Here is a 21,152-nt window from a genome sequence, read left to right on the forward strand (position 1 = left end):
TAATGAAAAATCCTGCACCCGTAAGAGAACTCAAAAGTGTTGGAACTTACTCTCAGTGAAGGGTTTGGTGAATATGTCTGCAATTTGCTCTGCTATACGACAATACTGCAAATCAATTACCTACTCCTGAATAATCTCTTGAATGTAGTGAATATGAAAATCGATGTGTTTGGTCTGCTAATGTTGAACCAGGTTCTTCGAGATTCCAATAGCACTCTGATTGTCACAATAAATAACTATCAATCGTGGAGTGGAGAGCCCAAACTCTATGATATTATGTTGAAGCCAAATAGCCTCAGTCACTGTGTTAACAACCCCTTGATATTCAGACTTAGTGGAAGAGAGAGCAATAGTATGTTGCTTCTTGATTTCCAAACAAATGGGGCCCAAACCAAGGTGGAAGCTATAACCAGAAGTAGACTTACAATCATCAAGATCATTTGCCCAATGGAAGTCTATGTAGCCAACCAAGCGAAGTTTTGTGCTTGCTGCATAGTGAATCCCATAATCATGTGTACCCTTGATGTAGTGTAGGATGTGTTTGGCAGCTTTCCAATGAAGCTCATGTGGTTCCTACATAAAGCGGAAAACCATGCCAACCACAAATGAAATGTCAAGGCGTGTGTGAGTCAAGTAGATGAGACTACCCACAAGCTGATGATATAATATGACATGAACTAGTGGAGAAGAGAACCTAGCCTTAAGCTTGACTCCTAAAAGAAAGGGAGTTGATGCAAGCTTACAATCAACCATATAAAAGTGTGCAAGTAGATCAAGAGCATACTTGGGTTGTGAAAGTGTAATCCTAAAAGGTGACTGTGAAATCTATATCCCAAGAAAGTAGTGCAAAAGACCCATTTTAGTCATAGAAAATCTGTCATGCAAAGCAGATTTGACACTGCTAATGATGAATTTGGTGCTCCTTATAATGATCAAATCATCAAAATAGAGCACAAGTATCATGTGTGAGTCATCCTATTGGAAACTGTAGACATTCTGATCAGAATGACACCTAGTGAACCCTACTAAGAGAAGGAAGGAATCCATCTTTGCATCAAAAGCCCTAGGGGCCTACTTAAGGCCATAGAGAGATTTCCTCAGTTGGCAAACCAATGAAGAATCCTGGATGAAACCTTGTGGCTGCTCCATATATATCTCCTCATCAAGATCCAAATGAAGAAAATCACTTTTCACATCCATCTAATGGATATCCCAACCATGAGTTGTTGCAAGAGCAAGTGTCAAGTGAATGGAGTTCTTCTTTTCTATGGGTGCAAAGGTCTCAATATAGTCAACACCTAGAACTTGTGAGAAACCTTTCACAATAATTAGAGCCTTATACTTATCCACACTACCGTCTGCTACAAACTTGGTCCAATAGATCCACTTACATTAAACCATCTTTCTCCCCTTAGGGAGAGGGACTAACTCTGAAGTGTTGTTCCTCATCAAGGAACTATATTCTTCCTCCATAGCTTGGTCGCACTTGGGAACCCTCAATGCTTTCTAAAATGTTTGTGGATCAGAAGCGGTAGAAAAGTATGCATGTGGAAGGTCCTGATGCTATGATTGATTCCTCCATGTATCTAAAGGATACCCAACACGAGAACTCATTGACTCAAGTGTCTGTCAATCCCAACAAGATGTAGGTGGAGGTGGAGGACAAGGCTCCTCAACTACTATTTGTAACCCTACAAGTCAAAGTTGAAGGAGTTTCATCATTTGAGTCATTCCCATCACTATTCATAATAGAGGAAGGTAGAGGAGGAAGTAAGGCTAAGCTAGGAGAGATTTCCTCAAAATTAACACTCCTCTCAATAAACACCTCATGTGTTTCTCAATCCATCAATTGGTATGCCTTAACACCCTCAGGATATCCAACAAAAATACAAAGCCTACTCTAAGGTTCCAATGCATTGTGTTTCGACGGAGGAATGCAAGCCCATGCTAGACACCCAAAGACACTGAAATGTCTCACAATTGGTTTCCTACCAGCCGAAGCCTCAAAAGGAGTAATACCTATCAAATATTTATGAGGAACCCAATTTTGGATGTGTGTAGAATAACTGATAGCCTTTGCCCAAAAGGTGAGATTAAGAGAACGTGCATGTATCATACAACTAGCCATTTCCATGAGAGTTCTATTCTTACGTTATGCAACTCCATTCTATTGTGGAGTGTAGGAAATTGAATGTTGAAGATCAATCTCCTTGAATATACAAAAATCCTCAAGTATTTTGTTCAAATATTCCCTTCCATTATCCATGTGAAGGATCTTGACCACTTTCATTGATTGCTTCTCCACATGATCCTTGAAGTATATAAATCTATCAAACACTTCACTCATATGAACAAGAAAATAAACCCAAGTGAAGTGGGTGTAGCAGGCCCTGCTAAATGAAGGTGATGGAAATGGGCCTGCTACATCATTGTGAACAAGTTGAAGAACTTTCAAAGCTCTCCAAGCTTACCCCTTATCAAACTTCTCCTCGGGATGCTTGCCCATGGAACATCCTGAACATACACCCTTTGAATAAATAATTCAAGGTAGACCTATAACCATGTCTTTAGTGCTAATCTTCTAAAGATAGTGGTACTTGAGGTGACCAAACCTCTCATGCCATAGCTTACTTTCTAAATTTGAATAAGTAAGAAAGGCCATAAAAGGATAACTTGGCACAAAGTGGGAGAATGAATAAAGCCTTGAATTGTCATTGACTTGTCCCACTACTACCAAGACATTGTTATCACATTCTTGTATGACAACTGAATCAGGGGTAAACTCAACCTTTTTTCCATTCCTATAGTGAATGATTTGGTAGATAGAAAAATGATTGTTAGACAAGTTAGGAACATATAGAAAATTCTCAAATGTTCAATCATCCATGTCAACCAAACCTTTCCCTTCTACCTCAACTTGGTTATCATCACCTATGTAAATATGAGGTACCTTTGATGGATCCAATGAAGAAAACTACTCCTTTGTAGAAACCATGTGATAAGAGGCACCCGGGTGAAGTATCCACTACCATGAAGAACATATTGTAGTCAAAAATTCTTTCCCTTTTCCCTTAGACTATGAGGAAGTGGAAGGAGATGAATCCTTCTTGTTGTAGGCGGATGTCAAATTGATGTTCTTCTTCTTAAGGAGATTTGTCAACTCATCAACTTTCTTAGTGTGGCATTTATGGTCGTCATGACCATACTTATTTCAAGAAGCACATGTTGGTTTTTTCTTCTTAGGTGGATTCCCCTTCTTGGAAGAGGATGAAAAATCTCCTTCTGATGGAGAGGATGATTGTCCTTTTTCCTGCTATGGCTTTGACTTAGATTGATTATTCTTCTTATTATAATCTTTTCCTTGACTCCCTTGACTCCCTTGATTAGCCACCAAAGCCTTGGACTTTGAAGACTTGAGAATCCCCATGTTCAACAACTTAGATTGTTTCAACATCAACATTTGTGTGAAAGCATCAAATTAAGGCATAGTGTAGGAACTCCCCATTGTTAAGCGATGGGTTTGGAAGCTAGAAACAAATGCTGCATATTCAGGTGAAAGCTTGTCCAACAAGTTGAATATCAATTGAGTATCTTTTTTGTCAATTCCACAATCCTTAAGCTTTTATCTTATCTTTTTTTTTTGGTGACGTAATCTTGGATTGTATCAAAACTCTTGGGATCCAAGTTGGTGAGCTCATTGTCAATCTTGTAGCCTCTAATTTCATCAACTTGACCATACAATTTCTGAAAGATATCCCAAGCCTCTTTGATTGTAGAACACTTCTCAATGTGAAAAATGAGATCATCTGATACATACTTACACAAAGTTCCAAGAGCCATGCAATTATAAGTGATCTATTGTAATTGAGCATTAGGATCAACCTTAGGATCTGTTGGTGCCACTATTGTTCCATCTATGTAATGCATGAGTCATTTTTCCATTAGTTTGCTCCAAGCTTTTAATTTCTAAGATGAATACTTATGTGGAGTTGAAGGTGTAAATTTTTGAGGACTCATAGAAACAAAAATGAAAGAACACAAGGAAATAGAGGCACAATCACACAAGACACCCCCCCAAATTCACTCAATCAAAGAACCTCCCCCCAAAATGATGATTTGGCACTTTATACTTAGTGCATGTACAATGGGCCACTTGAAAAAATGGTAAAGTGGACTTCTGATTTCAACTTTAGAAATGCCTAAAAGAGGTCAAAGGAGACTCAAACTGATAATGCAAGATATCTAAACTAAGATCCAAGAAAATTACAAGTACCAAGTAAGCCATAAAATACTAATTTATGAAAGTATAATATCCACTCAAAATCTCAGCAAATTGATGACAAATTATGAAAGTAGACAAAAAATTATGCACTTTCAAAAAAAATGGCACCTCAAAAGGAGGTTGTATGAGCCCAAAAAAAGCCTTTGAAGTTGTAAAATTGAGGATTTGACAGGTATAGCTGAGAGAATCTAAAAATTCTGAAAACCCTATTCACTAAAATCAGAAACTAACCACACCTCTATGGAGAGCATAAAAAGTTATCCCAAATAAAATAAAATTGCACCCAAAAAGGAGCACAATTGAGTAAGTTATGGGCCTTCAAAAGTTGACCCAAAAAAGCAAACTGCTCAATGGTGAGGGGTCTAAATTTTTCAAAAAGGGTGTTGATGCAGGATAACCTCAACACTTCACTATTTTAAATTTGAAGGTCATATTCCCATAAGAAAAACATTGCACCTGCCTGCTAACTTTATGGAAACCTAACGTGGCAGGCTAACTGTATAGGTCATACTGTATGGTCCATATGGCATGGGTGCTAAGGTGTTTAGCCTAGGGGCCAATGACCACCTTCCATGTGATGGATGTGGGTCCTAACAGAGGTCAGAAGAGATCACCGACACTTGAAAACCACAGTCACCATGGGAGGTTGTCGACAGACATCAAAAAGCAGTGATAGGAGGGCGGTGAGAAGGCTAGAGTCGGAGCCAGATGTAGAAGTCAGTGGGAGACCGGTCAAGTGGCACTGGCGGGAGGAGGGTGTAGACTATGGAAGAAGTATGGTTCACTAGGAGCTTGTACAAACAACATTCGATAGGCCCAAATATAGTATGCCCCACAAATATTGAGTAGGGTAGAACGAGTATAGTGGGGTGGACATGGGACCCCCTCGAAATATTAAAAATATATATATTGGTTGATTTTATTTAGATAAAAACTTACAAATAAAAAAACTATGATTTAGATAATATAACAATTATAAAAAAACCACAGAAAAAATTATTATTTTTTAATTGTTTTTCCAAAATCATACTGTATTGCTCAAATTGGGCAAAATGTTTCTTCCAAGCCTGAAAAATCAACCTCCTCCAAAATAGGTCAAGTTTATACTCAATTTTTATGGAAATGGCCTCCTGAATGTAATGGGGAGGTTGAAAACACTCTAGGATTCCTCCAAAAATGTAGTGCCTCAGATCAAAAATTAGAAGCCTTCCAAGATGTCTCCCAAAACCAATCAATGAAGCCCCAATGGCTCTAATACCATCTGAGATTTTGCCAAGATCAAGGGCGCAATGAAAAGAATACAAAAGAGAGACAATGTTTTGACTAGAACAAACTATATTCTCATCAATATGTAAAAGTGATCAATTGGATTAACCAATACAATGAATATGGGTTTGCTTATATAGGAAAGGCCAAATGGATATGTTAGCACACAATCATGAGATGTGGCTGAATGAGAACTAAGGGTAGGTAAGAAAACTTAGGGGTAGGTAGGAGAAATAATATAATATTCCACAAGAGGTGGATCACCCACCAAATGTTGAATGTAATAGCACGATAAGACCACAAAAGGTGGAATCTCTCCTAAAAGCATCATCCCTATGTGCACACTTCCCTAACTATCTCATATCCAAACTATGATGAGATGCATTATCCTAAGTTAATTTAAGTAAAGTGTAATTATATCCTATAATAATAAATAATTACACCAACACTAGTAAATAAAAGGTGAAATATGTACCATTAATATTCTTTATATTAACAAATTATTTTTTTGTTCTAGATTGATAGGTGGTTTTTTGTTACCACCATCAAATATTTTACCTCACTCATATCAAGAATTATCTCCCATTATGAAAGATATTGGAATGGAGTATCAAATAATAGATGCATGTCCTAATGATCATATTATATATCATAAACAACATGGATTTGCAATAGAATGCCCTGAATGTCATATCAGTAGATATCAAATAGATCAACTAACAAAAAAGGTGTCTCACAAGGTTCTTCATTATATTCTCATTATTCCACGTTTGCAATTATTATTTAGGTGTGAAAGCTTGGCACAATTTATGGATTACCATGCACACAGTAGAATTCAAGATGGCATTCTTTAAATGCCTGTAGATGGTTCTGTATTTATGGTCATAGAGAAAAAATGGCCACACTTTAAAGAAGAACCTCATAATCTCATGCTTTCATTAACAGCTAACGATGTCAATACATTTGGAGAGATGAGATCTATTTACTTGATGTGGCTTGTTTTTGTTATTAGCAATAACATTTGTCCATGGATGTCAATAAAGAGGAAGCACATAATGTTGGAAATGATTGTTCCGGGTATTTTTTTCATTTTATAGTCATGTACATTAAATTATATATTCCAGTAAAATGGTTATAATAACAATGTAATATTTTTGTTCATTCAACTAGGTAAGTACTAAGTTAAAGATATGACTATATATATCGAGCCTCTTATCAACAAGTTGCTGGAGTTATGGAATGGTGTCACTATGTATGACGTCTCTGGACCAATAGGACAAAGAAAATTTCAATTCCATGCAATGCTTGTATATACAATTCATGATGCCCTAGGGCTAACACATTTTTGTGGTATGTTAAAATGTTCAATTTGTGCACTTTAATAATGTTTAATTTTTTAGTATAAATCATGGATTTTTTAAAAAATCCATTCAAAATATATAATTATAAATATTGACATATTTAATCCAATTATACATGATCATATAGGTCTTCAAACAAAGGGAAAATTTGCATGTCCAGTTTGTGGTTCAAAGATGAAATCTCGTCATTCAACAAGTTTAGGAAAACAGGTGTTTGATGAGTATATGCACTTATTCCACAAAAATTATAAGTATCAAACTATTGAAAAACATCTTTTCAATGGGAAAATAGAGACTACATCAAAACCATGAAGAATGACACCTCGTTTATGGAAGTTGGAATATAATAAAATCAATTGTCAAGGTAATATCATTCAATCTAATTTTTTATCTCTCATATATGATATGTTTGGAATTTATATTTTTTATATTGTGTTTTGTTTACTCATGTTGTAATTGATGATGATTGTCATTGTTAGCTTTTTAAACTTATATGCTTCATGAAGGTCGTCAAGGCATTAATTACCACCTTCCAAAGGGACTAAAAAGTTATCCCAGACAATTTAGTAGGTTTCCCTACTATGAGCAGCTACAAATTGTGCATTTGTTTGATACAATGCATATTGGAAATAATATAATAGAGACGTAATGGAAAAGATTGGATGAAAGGTGTGACAAAGAAAAAATTATCAAAATTTGTAGTGACATTTGGAAATCTAATCTTGCAATGAAAAATGCTATTGAATTAAGTAGTGATGGAGACCAAATTAATATAAGTTCCCTTCCTTGGTTATTAATGAAGTAGTAAAGCAATGCTATTAAAGAGGTCATACAAAAATGATTGTTTTCCCACAGGATTTGCTACGAACATAAATGATCTCATAACAAAGAAAAGTGAATTTGGACCAGGGATGAAAATGCATGATTGGCATACGTTCATTAAGGTAATTCCTATTCTTGTATATTATCTATATATTTGTGTAAAGCGGAAAATGATCGAACCCTAGTTGCTCTCCCCTCTTCCAACTCCAAGGAGAGAGAAGGGAGGTTACTAGGGTTGATGGTTTTCACTTAGGGAGACTTTACATTCAAAAGAGGGGTTGAAACCCACAAGATCCAATCCCACACAATGCAAGATTGGATTCTAAATGTGTTTCAAGGGTTAAGACAGCAAGGCTACCCTCTTTTGTAAAGAATGTGCATAGAATGATCAAGCTAGGAATGCATAGAAAGTGACAAAGATTCACTTATAAACTGAGATAGGGATATAGGATGAAGCTACGGACCTGGAATTAGCAGTAAAATATCGATATGGTGTTGTCCTGCAAATTTGAGCAAAAGTTGACGGGACGATGGCGCCCGGCGTGCACACGGTCCTCTGAAAAATCCGCGAAACGAAGGGGGATCTGTTCGTCTCTGCACAAGGATTCTAGATCTTCAATTTCGGCCGCGTACCTGCAACCTACACACAGAAAAGCGAAGATGATTGGGGGGTTAGGGATTAGGGGTTTGCCCTTAGGTCAAACCCCGGTTTTGGAATTAACCAAGAAATGAGAAATGCTGTAAATGTAAATGTAAATGATTGTAATGTAAAACAAGTACTAATACCTTGTTGTAAGGATGTTTGTATCCTTATGTGTGAAGGTATAGATGTTTTTGTTTGTTGTATGTTGTATGTTGTAGTATGTAATCTCCTCTTCAATGGTTGAATCCTTGTCTTGAATGCAACACTTAGCCTTGAATGGAGACTTAGAATGATCAATTGCTTGAAGGAATGTTTGAATGCTTGAATGCTTGAATGTTTGAATATCGTTTCCATGCTTGTACACATATGTCCTTTTTTTCATCTACCCAAATGGGAGAGGAAAATGTAGTTTATATACTTGCCAATTAGGGTTGATAGACTGATTTTCGCGACCTTAGGCCGACCAGGAAATGATATTTTCCATTTTACAAACAAAAAGACCCGAAGTCCCATAGGAGACCAGGCCCAAAGTAGGACTAGGGACCAGGGCACTGGGCACCCTGGTCCTGAAGGACCAGGGTGCTGGGCACTCTGGTCCCACCTCCCGAGACAGTAGGGTGCAAGGAGGATCAGGCCAAGGTGCCGAAAAAATGCAGTTTTTGGTGTCATGGACAAGTTTCGGGGTCTCCATTCAGGTTCCGTGTTGCGTCGCCATCGTGAAGACCAAAATGCGGTCGAAATTGCAAGTGTCACAATTTTAGGACGCTACAATTTGTATATTGTATGTTCTTTTCATTGTATTATATTTAGTACTAGTTTTGCAAAAATAATGAGAGGATCATTTTATAATTGTTGCAATACATTCTACCTCCATCTCTCCCAGACCACTTTGACAATAATGTCAAGAAAGTTATATACGATCTTGGAAAATACATGAGGTAAGTAGTTTTATTTGTTTAATTTGTTGTATAGGGATTATATTTTCCATTTGTTTTACTTGTTACATAATATATTGTATATTATTATGTTAATTCTCATTAATATATTTGAGTCTTGAATCACTTGTAGATGGTTGTTATCTACAGAATTCCATATAGAAGATATAAAATATTGGTAAATAAAAATTCCTCATCTAATGTGTGAAATGCAAAAGTGTTTACCTTCAACATTTTTCAATGCACAAGAACACTACCTTATACACCAAGTTGAGGACATTGAATTGTGTGGACCTTTACACACAAGGTCAATCTGGATGGCTGAGAAGCACTTGAAATTTTTGAAGGCTTTGGTTTGACAAAGAGCACATCTTGAGGGTTGCATGGTGGAGGGATATATGGTATACCAAACTATGGTACACATTACTGAATATCTTCCTAAGTTTGCGGCAAAGATCCATGTAGATTGCATTTGGGATCCCAACTCCATTAACAAATTCAAAGGGGAGTACCTGACGGGAAAATGTAGATTGAGGAAAGTGATAGGTAATTATTGGATTTTCATGGACATTAATCTGAATACATTTAACATTTGGTTTTTATATATATTGTAGTTAATTAAATCTTAATCTTCAATATACATCAGTTGTAAATTTTTAGTTATTTTTTCTACAGTTCCTCGAGTGTAGGATGCACTATATTTGTATATCAAAAACAATATTGATTGGATAATGGTATGGATTGGATGATGTCAACAATTTGGTCATCCATTAACATGGGAAGGTGTGGCTTCATTAGTTAAATAAGCTCATCATAATGGAGATTCCAATGTTACACCAAGGGAAATTGATTTGGTATATGGTTTAAGAGATAAACAACTACATATAAATATATTAATCACCCATATTATTTAAATTTTTTTCAATTGTAATGATGTATATATGTGTGTGTGTGTATCTGTGTGTGTGTGTGTGTGTGTGTGTGTGTGTGTGTGTGTGTGTGTGTGTGTGTGTATTATTTTTTGAATACATTTGACCAAGAATAAATATGTTTATCAACTGGCGACACAATAATTATTACATGTTTGACATATTGTAGGTGAAACACCACAAGGCTATGTGATGCAATGGTCATAAATTTCGCATAAAAAAGTTATATGATGCAAAGAAAACTTGTGATTCTGGGATAACTACAATATTTTAGGTGACTAATGTTTCATCTAGAAGTGGCATACATCCTCAAGTCTCATAAAATTGATACTATGGGATTTTGAATGATATACGTGAGTGTGACTTTGGGTGCTTCAAATTAGTTCTTTTCATCGTCCAATGGCAGGCTACGATTGAGTGAAAATGATCCTGACAAAATTGTTATTCAACATAATGATGGATTTACAATGATTAATACAAGATCATTTGAGCGAGCTAGAAATGAATGTTCTCTTTATTAATTTTCAATATAAAATTGATAAATTCATGAAAATATTACAATGAGTCACCAAAACTGCTAAAAGACTCTTTGTTGTTATATTAAGGTTTCTTTAATGCATACAAATCAAGAGTCTGGAATCCTTCTTCTTAGCCCTAAATTCCCTTTTATAACACAAGGGAGAAAAAAAAGCCTCAGGCTGAAGAAGACACATGTCAAAATCTAATTTCATTACAAAAAAGACTTAAAGCCTTAGACCTTGACCTCTGTGTGTAACCTGCATTGAATGATGGTGGATGGGAAGGCATCACCCTGGAAGATCGAGTTGTGGGTTTGCAAAATATGTTCTCATATCTATACTTCATATCTACTTCTATTAGGATCAAAATATGTAATTTGGCATGTGGTGTTAGGAGTCTTGGAGACTGCTCCTTGTCAGCTAAGTGTTCTAATCATTTTCCCAAAGTGAACATCTTGCACAAAAATTTTAGGAATAGAAAAAATGAAAAGATTGTGACTGTTCTCCTCTTTAGGATAATCTTCTTCCAAGGAGAAATACTTTTTATGTAGTGCCTCAATCTCATTAGTTGGCCAAGAAAAAGCCTTCAGGCTATGTAATTTATTCATATCTTCCCTTTTTTCATGGGCAGAAACAACTACTACTCCTAGGGCAAAGCTATGAAATATTTTCTCTACTTCTATAATTTTATAAACAATATTAAGAAATATATCTCCTTGGTTTGTATCACCTTCCAAGGATGTCAAAACAATGTTTATTCCTTCCTAGAAACCGTGTTTCCATTATTCTAAGCTCTTAATTCGCTCATCATCTATCAAAATTGTAGCGACATGCCACTTTTTGAGTCCCTGGAAAGAATCAATCATTCCCATCAATGCTTTCTTCCTCTTCTATTTTGGGTAACACTTTATTAAATAAATTATAATTTTTCCAAGTTACCCCTACAATCTGAGGTGGTTGAGCCACATTTTTCATTGCTAACATAACCTCCTTCAAGGTTTGACCCTTTCGCAGCCACATAGGTCTAATTGGTTCAAAAAATGCAATGAATTCATCAAGATGACTCATGAGTTTGGATGTCAAAGAATATGAAGTGTGGACTTCATCCAATTTGCCAATGATTTTATTTAAAATTCTCAAAATTGAATCTTTCCTTATTTTAAAATAATTTCTTAGATCTTCATCTTTGACCATTTGAATTTCTTAGTTTGTCTTCCCAAGCTCCTTAGGTCTGATTCCTCAAGAAGAGTCAAATGACATCTTCTTTATTTTCCCTTTCAATGCAATGTTCTCAACAAATAATTCATTGTACTTGGTATACAAAACAACATGCATATCCTTTAGCTTTATATGCTTTTTCTCTAAATCCTCTATTGGAAGCTGAACAAATTGTACTGCATGCTTGGAAATCTCTACAACCTCTGAAGCGGTAGTGTCCTATAAGGTCCTTACAACAACATCCCCTATTTTATGTTGCACCCCTTGCAAAACCACAAGATTTATAGTGATAGGGGCCTTTGACCATAAAGAAAAATCTTTTGAACTTTTATTTATACTGGATCCATGATCTCCAAACTCTCTAGAAAAATTGGGGTCCTTCTGCATGATCTGATCTAACAAGAAAATTCTCTCAAAATTATTAATTTATTCATCAAACATGTTCTTCAATTTATCCCTTAGCCAAAATGATCTAAACTTAGGGGTTTTAACAAAATTTTCATCCATCATAAATTTATTTGAAGCAATAATCCTCTCATGACATTCTTCTTCTATAGGGATTGTTCTTGGGATGAGACCCCTGACTAGATCATTGAAAACTTCATCATTTGCATCATCTTGAATTTTTTCCCTTGGAGGAGAAGGTGGCAGCACCGAAGTATCAAAATCCTCCCGGATATCTACAAAGTTAAATATTTTAGTGTTTCCTCTGTCAATCTTCCTAACCATCATTTTTGTTACCTCCTCATCCTTCTATACACCCCCTTGGGAGGACTCTATAGGTGCTTCCTTAGTTTAAGTCTTGGGAGCTCAATAAATTGGTTTTCCTTTGTATTCCACTCCCTTTTCCTTGGCCTCTCTTCTCTGTAACTCCTCCTTTATTATATCATCTTCCTTTCCTAACATTAAAGACATTATAGGAAAATCATTAGTGAAGTTTCAGAAAGAACTGACAAAATTGGGATCCTCTTATTTCTTATGATATTATGAATCAATAATGATGCAATCAAATAATAAGAGGGGTGGTGAATATGTAGATAGAAAAAAAACTAAGCTTTCACCAAACTTAATACCAACTCATAAACAACTTCTTAGACTAACCGGTTTAGACTCAATATCTAAAACTATAAATGCACTGTCAAGTTTACCACTTGACTAGAATATCAATATAATAGTATAATATCAGATCTATAACTTAGATACCTTTTATACAAAACATCAATAAACTTTACTAACATTAGTAAATAGCTTGTTTCAGATCACTTCTGGTCATCTAAACATGTCCTAGTGGCTCTACCAATTAAACATATTAACCATATAAAAAACATACACAAAACCATTCACCACTTGACGCAATGATTTGTGATGTGGAAACCCAAATGGGAAAAACCACGTTGGGGATGAATACCCACAAGTATTATGAAGTTCACCCTATTAGGAGCAAAGCCTTGTTAGAAGCTTTATAAAAATTTTGTGTTAAGAGGATCCGGTTAAGGACCACCTGGTTAAGGGATTACCTACAATACCCTATTAAAGGTAGTACCCTATTAGGAGTAACCTTGATAGAGGATTTTAAATCCAAGCTAATGCATCACCTGGTTAGAGGATTTACATAGCACCAAGCCTCTTAAAGCTTACCCAGTTATGGGATTTAACTGTTGTAATTTTTAGAGAATAACAGGGTCTTGTTGATCGGGTAATAGCACTACTCTACTCAATGAGATCCTTTTATGCTCCTATCTACCTTCAAAACATTCTATAGATACTCCTTCTAGTTTAGGAACAATCAGACTACCACACATAACCAAAATTTCCAATAACATTACAAAACAACTCATCGGCCTTATAGGAAAATACAATAGGGGAATAACACATCACAAAACCTGAGATCTCATAAGATTAAAAAAAAATTGGTTCAAACATGACAGTTGAATTACATAGTAGTCATCTGCACATTGTTCTAGATAACCTTGATTGCTCTTGGATCACCGCATATTGGATTCTGTAACTCATCACACATTATTCACTTCATGCTATGCATTTTCTCATTCCCAAAATAAAACAATTATCTCTACACACCAAACCCACTTTGAAACTTATCACTTACATCATGCATACGTGGCATAATCATTTCTAATCACCATTTGATCATAGATCAACATAACTAATTCACCAAACTCCATTAGTTAGGGTTTGACATATCAATAGGTTAGGGTTACCAGTTTATTACTCTACTTGAAATAACAATACTGGTTTCCTTCATTGCTTAACTGCCGATTGTAATACAACTCCATTATTGGTTACTATTGAAATCAATGACAACACTTATACTTCATTAATGAAATCTTCATGCAATGCCAACAATCTCCCCCTTTAGCATTGATTGCAATACAAATATCAATACCCTTTGATTATGATGATTGAGAGTAATACACATATGTAGGTATAGGAATCCTGGTTTACATTAACTGGCTACAGATCTTCTCCCCATCAATCATACAATTCTTCTCCCCCTTTGGCAACAATGATAAAGTGAATACCAATAACAACTGGTAATCATTTCATGCTTCATCGATCTACAACTAGATGTTCCCCCTGTCTATTAGATCCACTCTACACTAATCCCATTTCAAGATTTTCAATTAACTCTGGGACTAATGTCTTCCACATCTACTTAAATGACCTCATGTAGGGGTACAACCCCTAGCTAACCTCTAAGATACTCAAAAGTATTATTAGGTAGACATTTGGTAAAGACATTTACAAGTTGTTCCTTAGTAGATACATGCTCTAGTAACACATCTTTACTCTGCACTTTCTCTCTTAAGAAATGATACTTCAACTCAATATGCTTGGTTCTAGCATGCAATATCAGGTTCTTTGAAATCTTTTTTGCACTGGTGTTATCATAGAGAATCCTTGCCAGTTCTAATATTTTCAACTTGAAGCATTCTAGAATGTGTTTCATCAGTTGTCGGGGTACAATTCATATATGTTGCAACATATTCAACTTCAGCAGTTGATTGTGATATATAGATTTTCTTCTTGCTGGTCCAAGACACTAGCCTTCTGCCAAGAAGGAAAGCTCCTCTGGTTGTACTCTGATAACTCAATGATGAGCAAATAGTACCAAACCAGTACTGAGAGGGGGGGTTGAATCAGTATAGACAAAAATACAGTCCTAAACTAGTTTGATAGCAGACACTTTAAATGACTGGCAGACAATGACACCGGTTTGAAACAGAGTGCAACCAGTAAAGCTAAGAATGTCTGAGACAAGAATTAACTAGTTACTCACTTAGCTTTTCACTCAACTCGAGACTACACAACCATTTCACCCTTATGCATAAACAGGTAATCTATCATTAGATCATAATAACAGCTAGTTCAACATGTTTTATTGATAGGCATAAAACACAGAACCATCATATGCTTGAAAGACAATATCAAAGCATCACAAGATAAAAGCATCACACATGACACACATATTTTTCATGTGGAAACCTGACTGGGAAAAAACATAGTGGGGATGAATACCCACAAGCTATTTTGAATTCTTTAGAAGTCCGCTCTGTTAGGAGCCTTGTCCGGTTAGAGACATTAAAATAGGTTCTGCTAGGAACCAATCCTGTTAGAGATCACCCAGTTAAGGGATGGCTACAATACCCGATTAACGGTTAAACCCTATTAAAGGTTACCTTGTTAGAGGATTTCAAGAACTCAATAGCTAAAGGACTTCAAACTTAGTAGCTTTGACTTATACTATTAAATGATTTACAGCAAGCCAATTAAGGCTACCCTGTTAAGGGATTTTCCAACTATTGAGGTGGTTAGAGATCAATAGGTATTACAATGATCTAGTAACAACACTCAATGCTAATGCAGATCCGCTTAAGGTCCTCTTCACCTTCTGCACTTACACTCTGTAGGTATCACTTCTCTCCTTTTGGTCTAGCAAGAATCACAATCCCTTCTCTTGGATACTCACACACTACTTTTGCCAACAACCCTAGAAAGAGTCAAAACATCAACCTTATAGAAAATAGTTAGGTTGATAGCGTAAACCCTAAACCCTAAACCTATTAGGTTAAGGAATTCAAATGGTTCAATCCTGACCATTGAGTACATTGCATTAATCTCCATCATTCATTTTCCACTGATTTCATGGCGGCTGATAACCCATCACACATTATCACCATTTTACAGACTTCAAACATTCCCGAGTTTGATAGGAACAATCTTCTTCATGCAAGATCCTTCATTCACACAAGGCTTACATGGCAACACAATCTTTTCTTTTCTATCATCCTAATTCATCACACAAAGTCACTGGTTGAACCACACAGGCTTGAAGCACTTCAACCAGAAACCCTAAAGTTGAGACTACCAACCGGTAGTCATACAACGCTTCCATGTGCCGGTTCCCATAACCATTTGCCGGTTCACCTTTGAACAAGTACACTGCTTCACTTAGGCACACATGTTGGTTCACAGTGTTATACCGGTTCTCTTATATGTCAGTTCTCACTTCTTCAACATATTTACATCAATGAGAACATACAATTTCATTATGTCCTTATACTTAGGATCATGATTCAACTTGACATACTGAGGAATGGTCTTGGTAGATTCCTCTTGCTTTTCTTCTTCATCCTCATCTCCATCAATATCAGCATCTACATCTGCCAGTGTAGGAACACTATTACTAGTACTTGGTTGATTGACAACTGGTTCATTTACTACTTGCTCACTGTCAGTTACCTCATTTTTCTCAGAGGTTTCATCAACTCTTACATTGATCCTTTCCATAATTTTCTGAGTCCTATTGTTGAAACACTTGAGAGCTTTTCTCTTGGTGGAATATCCTAGGAATATTCCCTCATCACATTTCGCATTAAATTTGCTCTAGTGTTCACTCCTCTTGATGTAATGTTTGCTACCAAACACTCTGAAGTAGCTAACCACATGTGTCTTACTAGTCCAATACTCATAAGGAGTTTTGTCCTTACCTTTCTTGATGAGTACTCGGTTCATTGTGTAGACTGCAGTGCTCACCGCTTCTCTCCAAAAGGTGTGAGCTATCTTTCCTTGAATCAACATGGTTCTAGCTGCTTCAACCACGGTTCTATTATTCCTCTCTGCTAGGCCATTTTGCTATGGAGTCCGGGGGGTAGACAATTGCCTCTTGATGCCATGTTCTTCACAGTACTTGTTGAATTCACTAGAAGTGAATTCACCTCCTTGATCAATTCTCAGGCACTTGATTCTTTTACTGCTTTCCTTCTCCACTAATGCTCTGAAAGCTTTGAACTTTACAAAGGCTTCAAACTTGTCTTTCAAGAATGTGACCCACATCACTCTTGAGCAGTCATCAATGAGAATCATGAAGTACCTATCACCCTGCACACTTCTAGTTTTCATAGGACCACACAAATTAGTATGCACAAGATCAAGCAAATTGTCAGCAGTGAAAGATTTACCTTTAAAGGTTGAGGAAGACATTTTCCCCAATTGACTTTCTCTGCACAAGGTATTATCTAGTTTAACTACCTTGATCTTACTATCCTTCACAATGTTATAAAAGTTTACATGGCAGAGTCTCCTATGCCATATCCAGCTATCATCAAATTTGGCCATAAGACATGTACTTATATTTGCATTCAAATGAAATAGGTTACCTTTGGTTTGCATACTGGTGGCCACCAATTCACCATTCTTTCCTTTGATTCTACAAACTCCATTCTTGAATTCTAGAGTGAGGCCATTGTCATTCAGTTGGGCAACACTCAAAAGGTTGTGTCTGAGACCATCAACCTAGCACACATTGTCAGGACTACTTTTTCCATTTAGAGAGATGGACCCTCTTCCTTTGACAATGCATGGTGCATCATTGCCAAAGCAAACCACACCACCATCATACTCCTCCAAGGATAGAAATTTGCTCTGGTCACTAGTCATATGGTGAGAATAGCCACTGTCAATGATCCACTCATTGGAATTATCAAACTAGGAGACAAGAGCCTTCTTGTTTGACACATCTTCTTTGACAGCTATGTATGGTGAAAATGGATAACAATAATAACAAGATTGAAAGGCTAAATGAATTCAACCACAAAAACCCTAGCCTAACAACAACAAAGATCCACCATAACATATGAAGATTACCTAAGACAATGTAAATAACATAAAATCACAAAGATTATACCATCACATGTCCAATAGGGTTTTGAATCTCCATTCTTCCTATCTCCATTGATCTTGCTTGATATATTTGCTCTCAGATTTTTATGTGCACAAGAGCTCAACAAAGAACGGAATGTGGTTGCAAGTAGGATCGTAGTGTACCCAATTAATCAAGTTGTTAGCATGAATAGTGATTAGGGTTTGATAATGAAAGAGGCATCTCCTTAAATAGAAGACACAATATGAAATGGAGGGATAAGATTGAGAGGTGTGAAAAAAGGAGGTCGGCTAGGATTAGAGGGTAGGTAGAAGAAATAATAAAATAATGAAAGAGGTAGGTAGTGTAGGAATTAAGAGATGAATGACATGTGTCATGTGTAGAAAAAGATAATGAATTAATTAAATAAATAAAGATTTATTTAATTAATGGAAGAAATAGGATAATTAAATAAATAAAATATTTATTTAATTTAGGAAAAGGATAATTTAAATAAATAAATGTATTTATTTAAATGAGAAATAAGGCTAGAAGAGGATAAATGAATTAATTAAATAAATAAAGATTTATTTAATTAATAGAAGAATTAGGCTAAGATAATTAAATAAATAAAATATTTATTTAATTAGACATGACAATTTTGGGTGTCTACAACAGCAACAAACGCAATATCTTCATTTTCTTCATCCTCTGATTCTTCATCTGTGACACCTTCATCAACTGCCACAAAGCAGTTTCTCCAGTTTCCTCCTTTGAATTTCTTGAACCTTTCCGGTTTGTCCTTGTTGTCACCATTAGGATAGTTTACAATAATATGTCCTATCTAGTTGCAAGAAAAGCATTTCAAAGGTAGCTTACCTTTGTATTTGCCAGTTCCTTTAGGAAGTTTCCTGGCAAGGAGAGATTCAAATGCCATCAAAATCTCCTCATCATCCATTTCTCTGCTCTGTCTTGGTTCACCACTAGTGCTAGCTTCTTTTCCTTTTCTGGATGGTACAGCAAAAGCTTTAAAAGTTGATCCAGTCTTTTGAACACTTCCATCAAAACTATTTAGCTCATAGGTTGTCAACTTTTCTATGATGAAGTCCAAGGATACCTTGGTCTTGTCTATTGATCTCAGCTCCTAGATAGCAGCAACCCTTATTGCATAGATTGGCAAAAGGGATCTCAGGAATTTTCTTACCATAGTGGAATCTTCTATTTTACCACCTGCACTCTTGATATCTCCAACAACAGTTTTGATTCTTATTCCATACTATTGAATGGTCTCACCTTCAACCATCTGCATATCTTCAAACTTCCCTCTCAGGATTTCTTCCTTAGCTTGTTTTACATGCTCATCACTGCCATAGATATTTTCAAGAGCATCCCATACCTCTTTGGGATTTACCTTATCCTGAACATCAATGAACTCAATGTCAAATAAACTACTAATTAGGGCTTCCATAACTTGCCCATTCTCCTGCATCTCTCTCTTTTGGTCATCAGTGAGAGTACCGGTAGGGGAAACATAGACATTCTCAACATAGCTCCAGTGTTGAGCACCCATGCTTCTGATGAATATCTTCATTCTATCTTTCCATATACTAAAATTTTCTCTATTAAATTTGGACCTTCCCTCTTCATCATTTGACTGGGATCTTTACCTCAAGTGGTTAAGCCTATAACACAGAGGACCTGGAGGATGCTCTGATACCAATTGATAACTCAATGATGAGAAAATAGTACCAAACCGGTACTGAGAGGGGGGGGTGAATCAGTACAGACAAAAATATAGTCCTAAACCAATTTGATAGAAGACACTTCAAATGACTGGCAGACAGTGACACTGGTTTGAAATAGAGTGCAACCAGTAAAGCTAAGAATGTCTGAGACAAGCTTTAACCGGTTACTCACTTAGCTTTTCACTCAACTCGAGACTACACTACCATTTCACCCTTATGCATAAATAGCTAATCTCTAATCAAATCATAATAACAGCTAGTTCAACATGTTTTATTGATAGGCATAAAACACAGAACCATCATATGCTTGATAGACAATATCAAAGTATCACAAGATAAAAGCATCACACATGAGACACATATTTTTCACATGGAAACCCAATTGGGAAAAACCACGATGGGGATGAATACCCACAATCTATTTTGAACTCTTTAGAAGTCTGCTCGATTAGGAGCCTTGTCTGGTTAGAGACATTACAATAGGTTCTGCGAGGAACCGATCCTGTTAGAGATCACCCAGTTAAGGGATGGCTACAATACCTGATTAAGGGTTAAACCCTGTTAAAGGTTACCTTATTAGAGGATTTCAAGAACTCAATAGCTAAAGGACTTCGAACTCAGTAGCTTTTAGTTACCTTGTTAAATAATTTACAACAAGCCGGTTAAGGCTACCCTATTAAGGGATTTTCCAACTGTTGAGGTGGTTAGAGATCAACAAGTATAACAATGATCTGGTAATAGCACTCAATGCCAATGTAGATCTTCTTAAGCTCCTCTTCACCTTCTACACTTACACTCTACAGGTATCACCTCTCTCCTTTTGGTCTAGCAAGAATCATGTATCCCTTCTCTTGGATACTCACACACAACTTTTGCCAACAACCCTAGAAAGAGTCACAACATCAACCTTATAGAAAATAGTTAGGTCAGTAGCATAAACCCTAAACCCTAAACCTATTAGGTTAAGGAATTCAAACGGTTCAATCTTGACCATTGAGCGTACTACATTAATCTCCATCATTCCTTTTCCACCGATTTCATGGCAGCTAATAACCCATCACACGTTATCACCATTTTACAGACTTCGCACATTCTCGAGGTAGATAGGAACAATATTCTTCATGCAAGATCCTTCATGCACACAAGGCTTACATGGAAACACAATCTATTCTTTTCTATCATGCTAACTCATCAAACAAAGTCACTAGTTGAGCCACATAGGCTTGAAGCACTTCAACTGGAAACCCTAAAGTTGAGACTACCAACCAATAGT

The sequence above is a fragment of the Cryptomeria japonica genome, chromosome 4 (assembly GCF_030272615.1).
Source record: "Cryptomeria japonica chromosome 4, Sugi_1.0, whole genome shotgun sequence".
Lineage (NCBI taxonomy): Eukaryota > Viridiplantae > Streptophyta > Pinopsida > Cupressales > Cupressaceae > Cryptomeria > Cryptomeria japonica.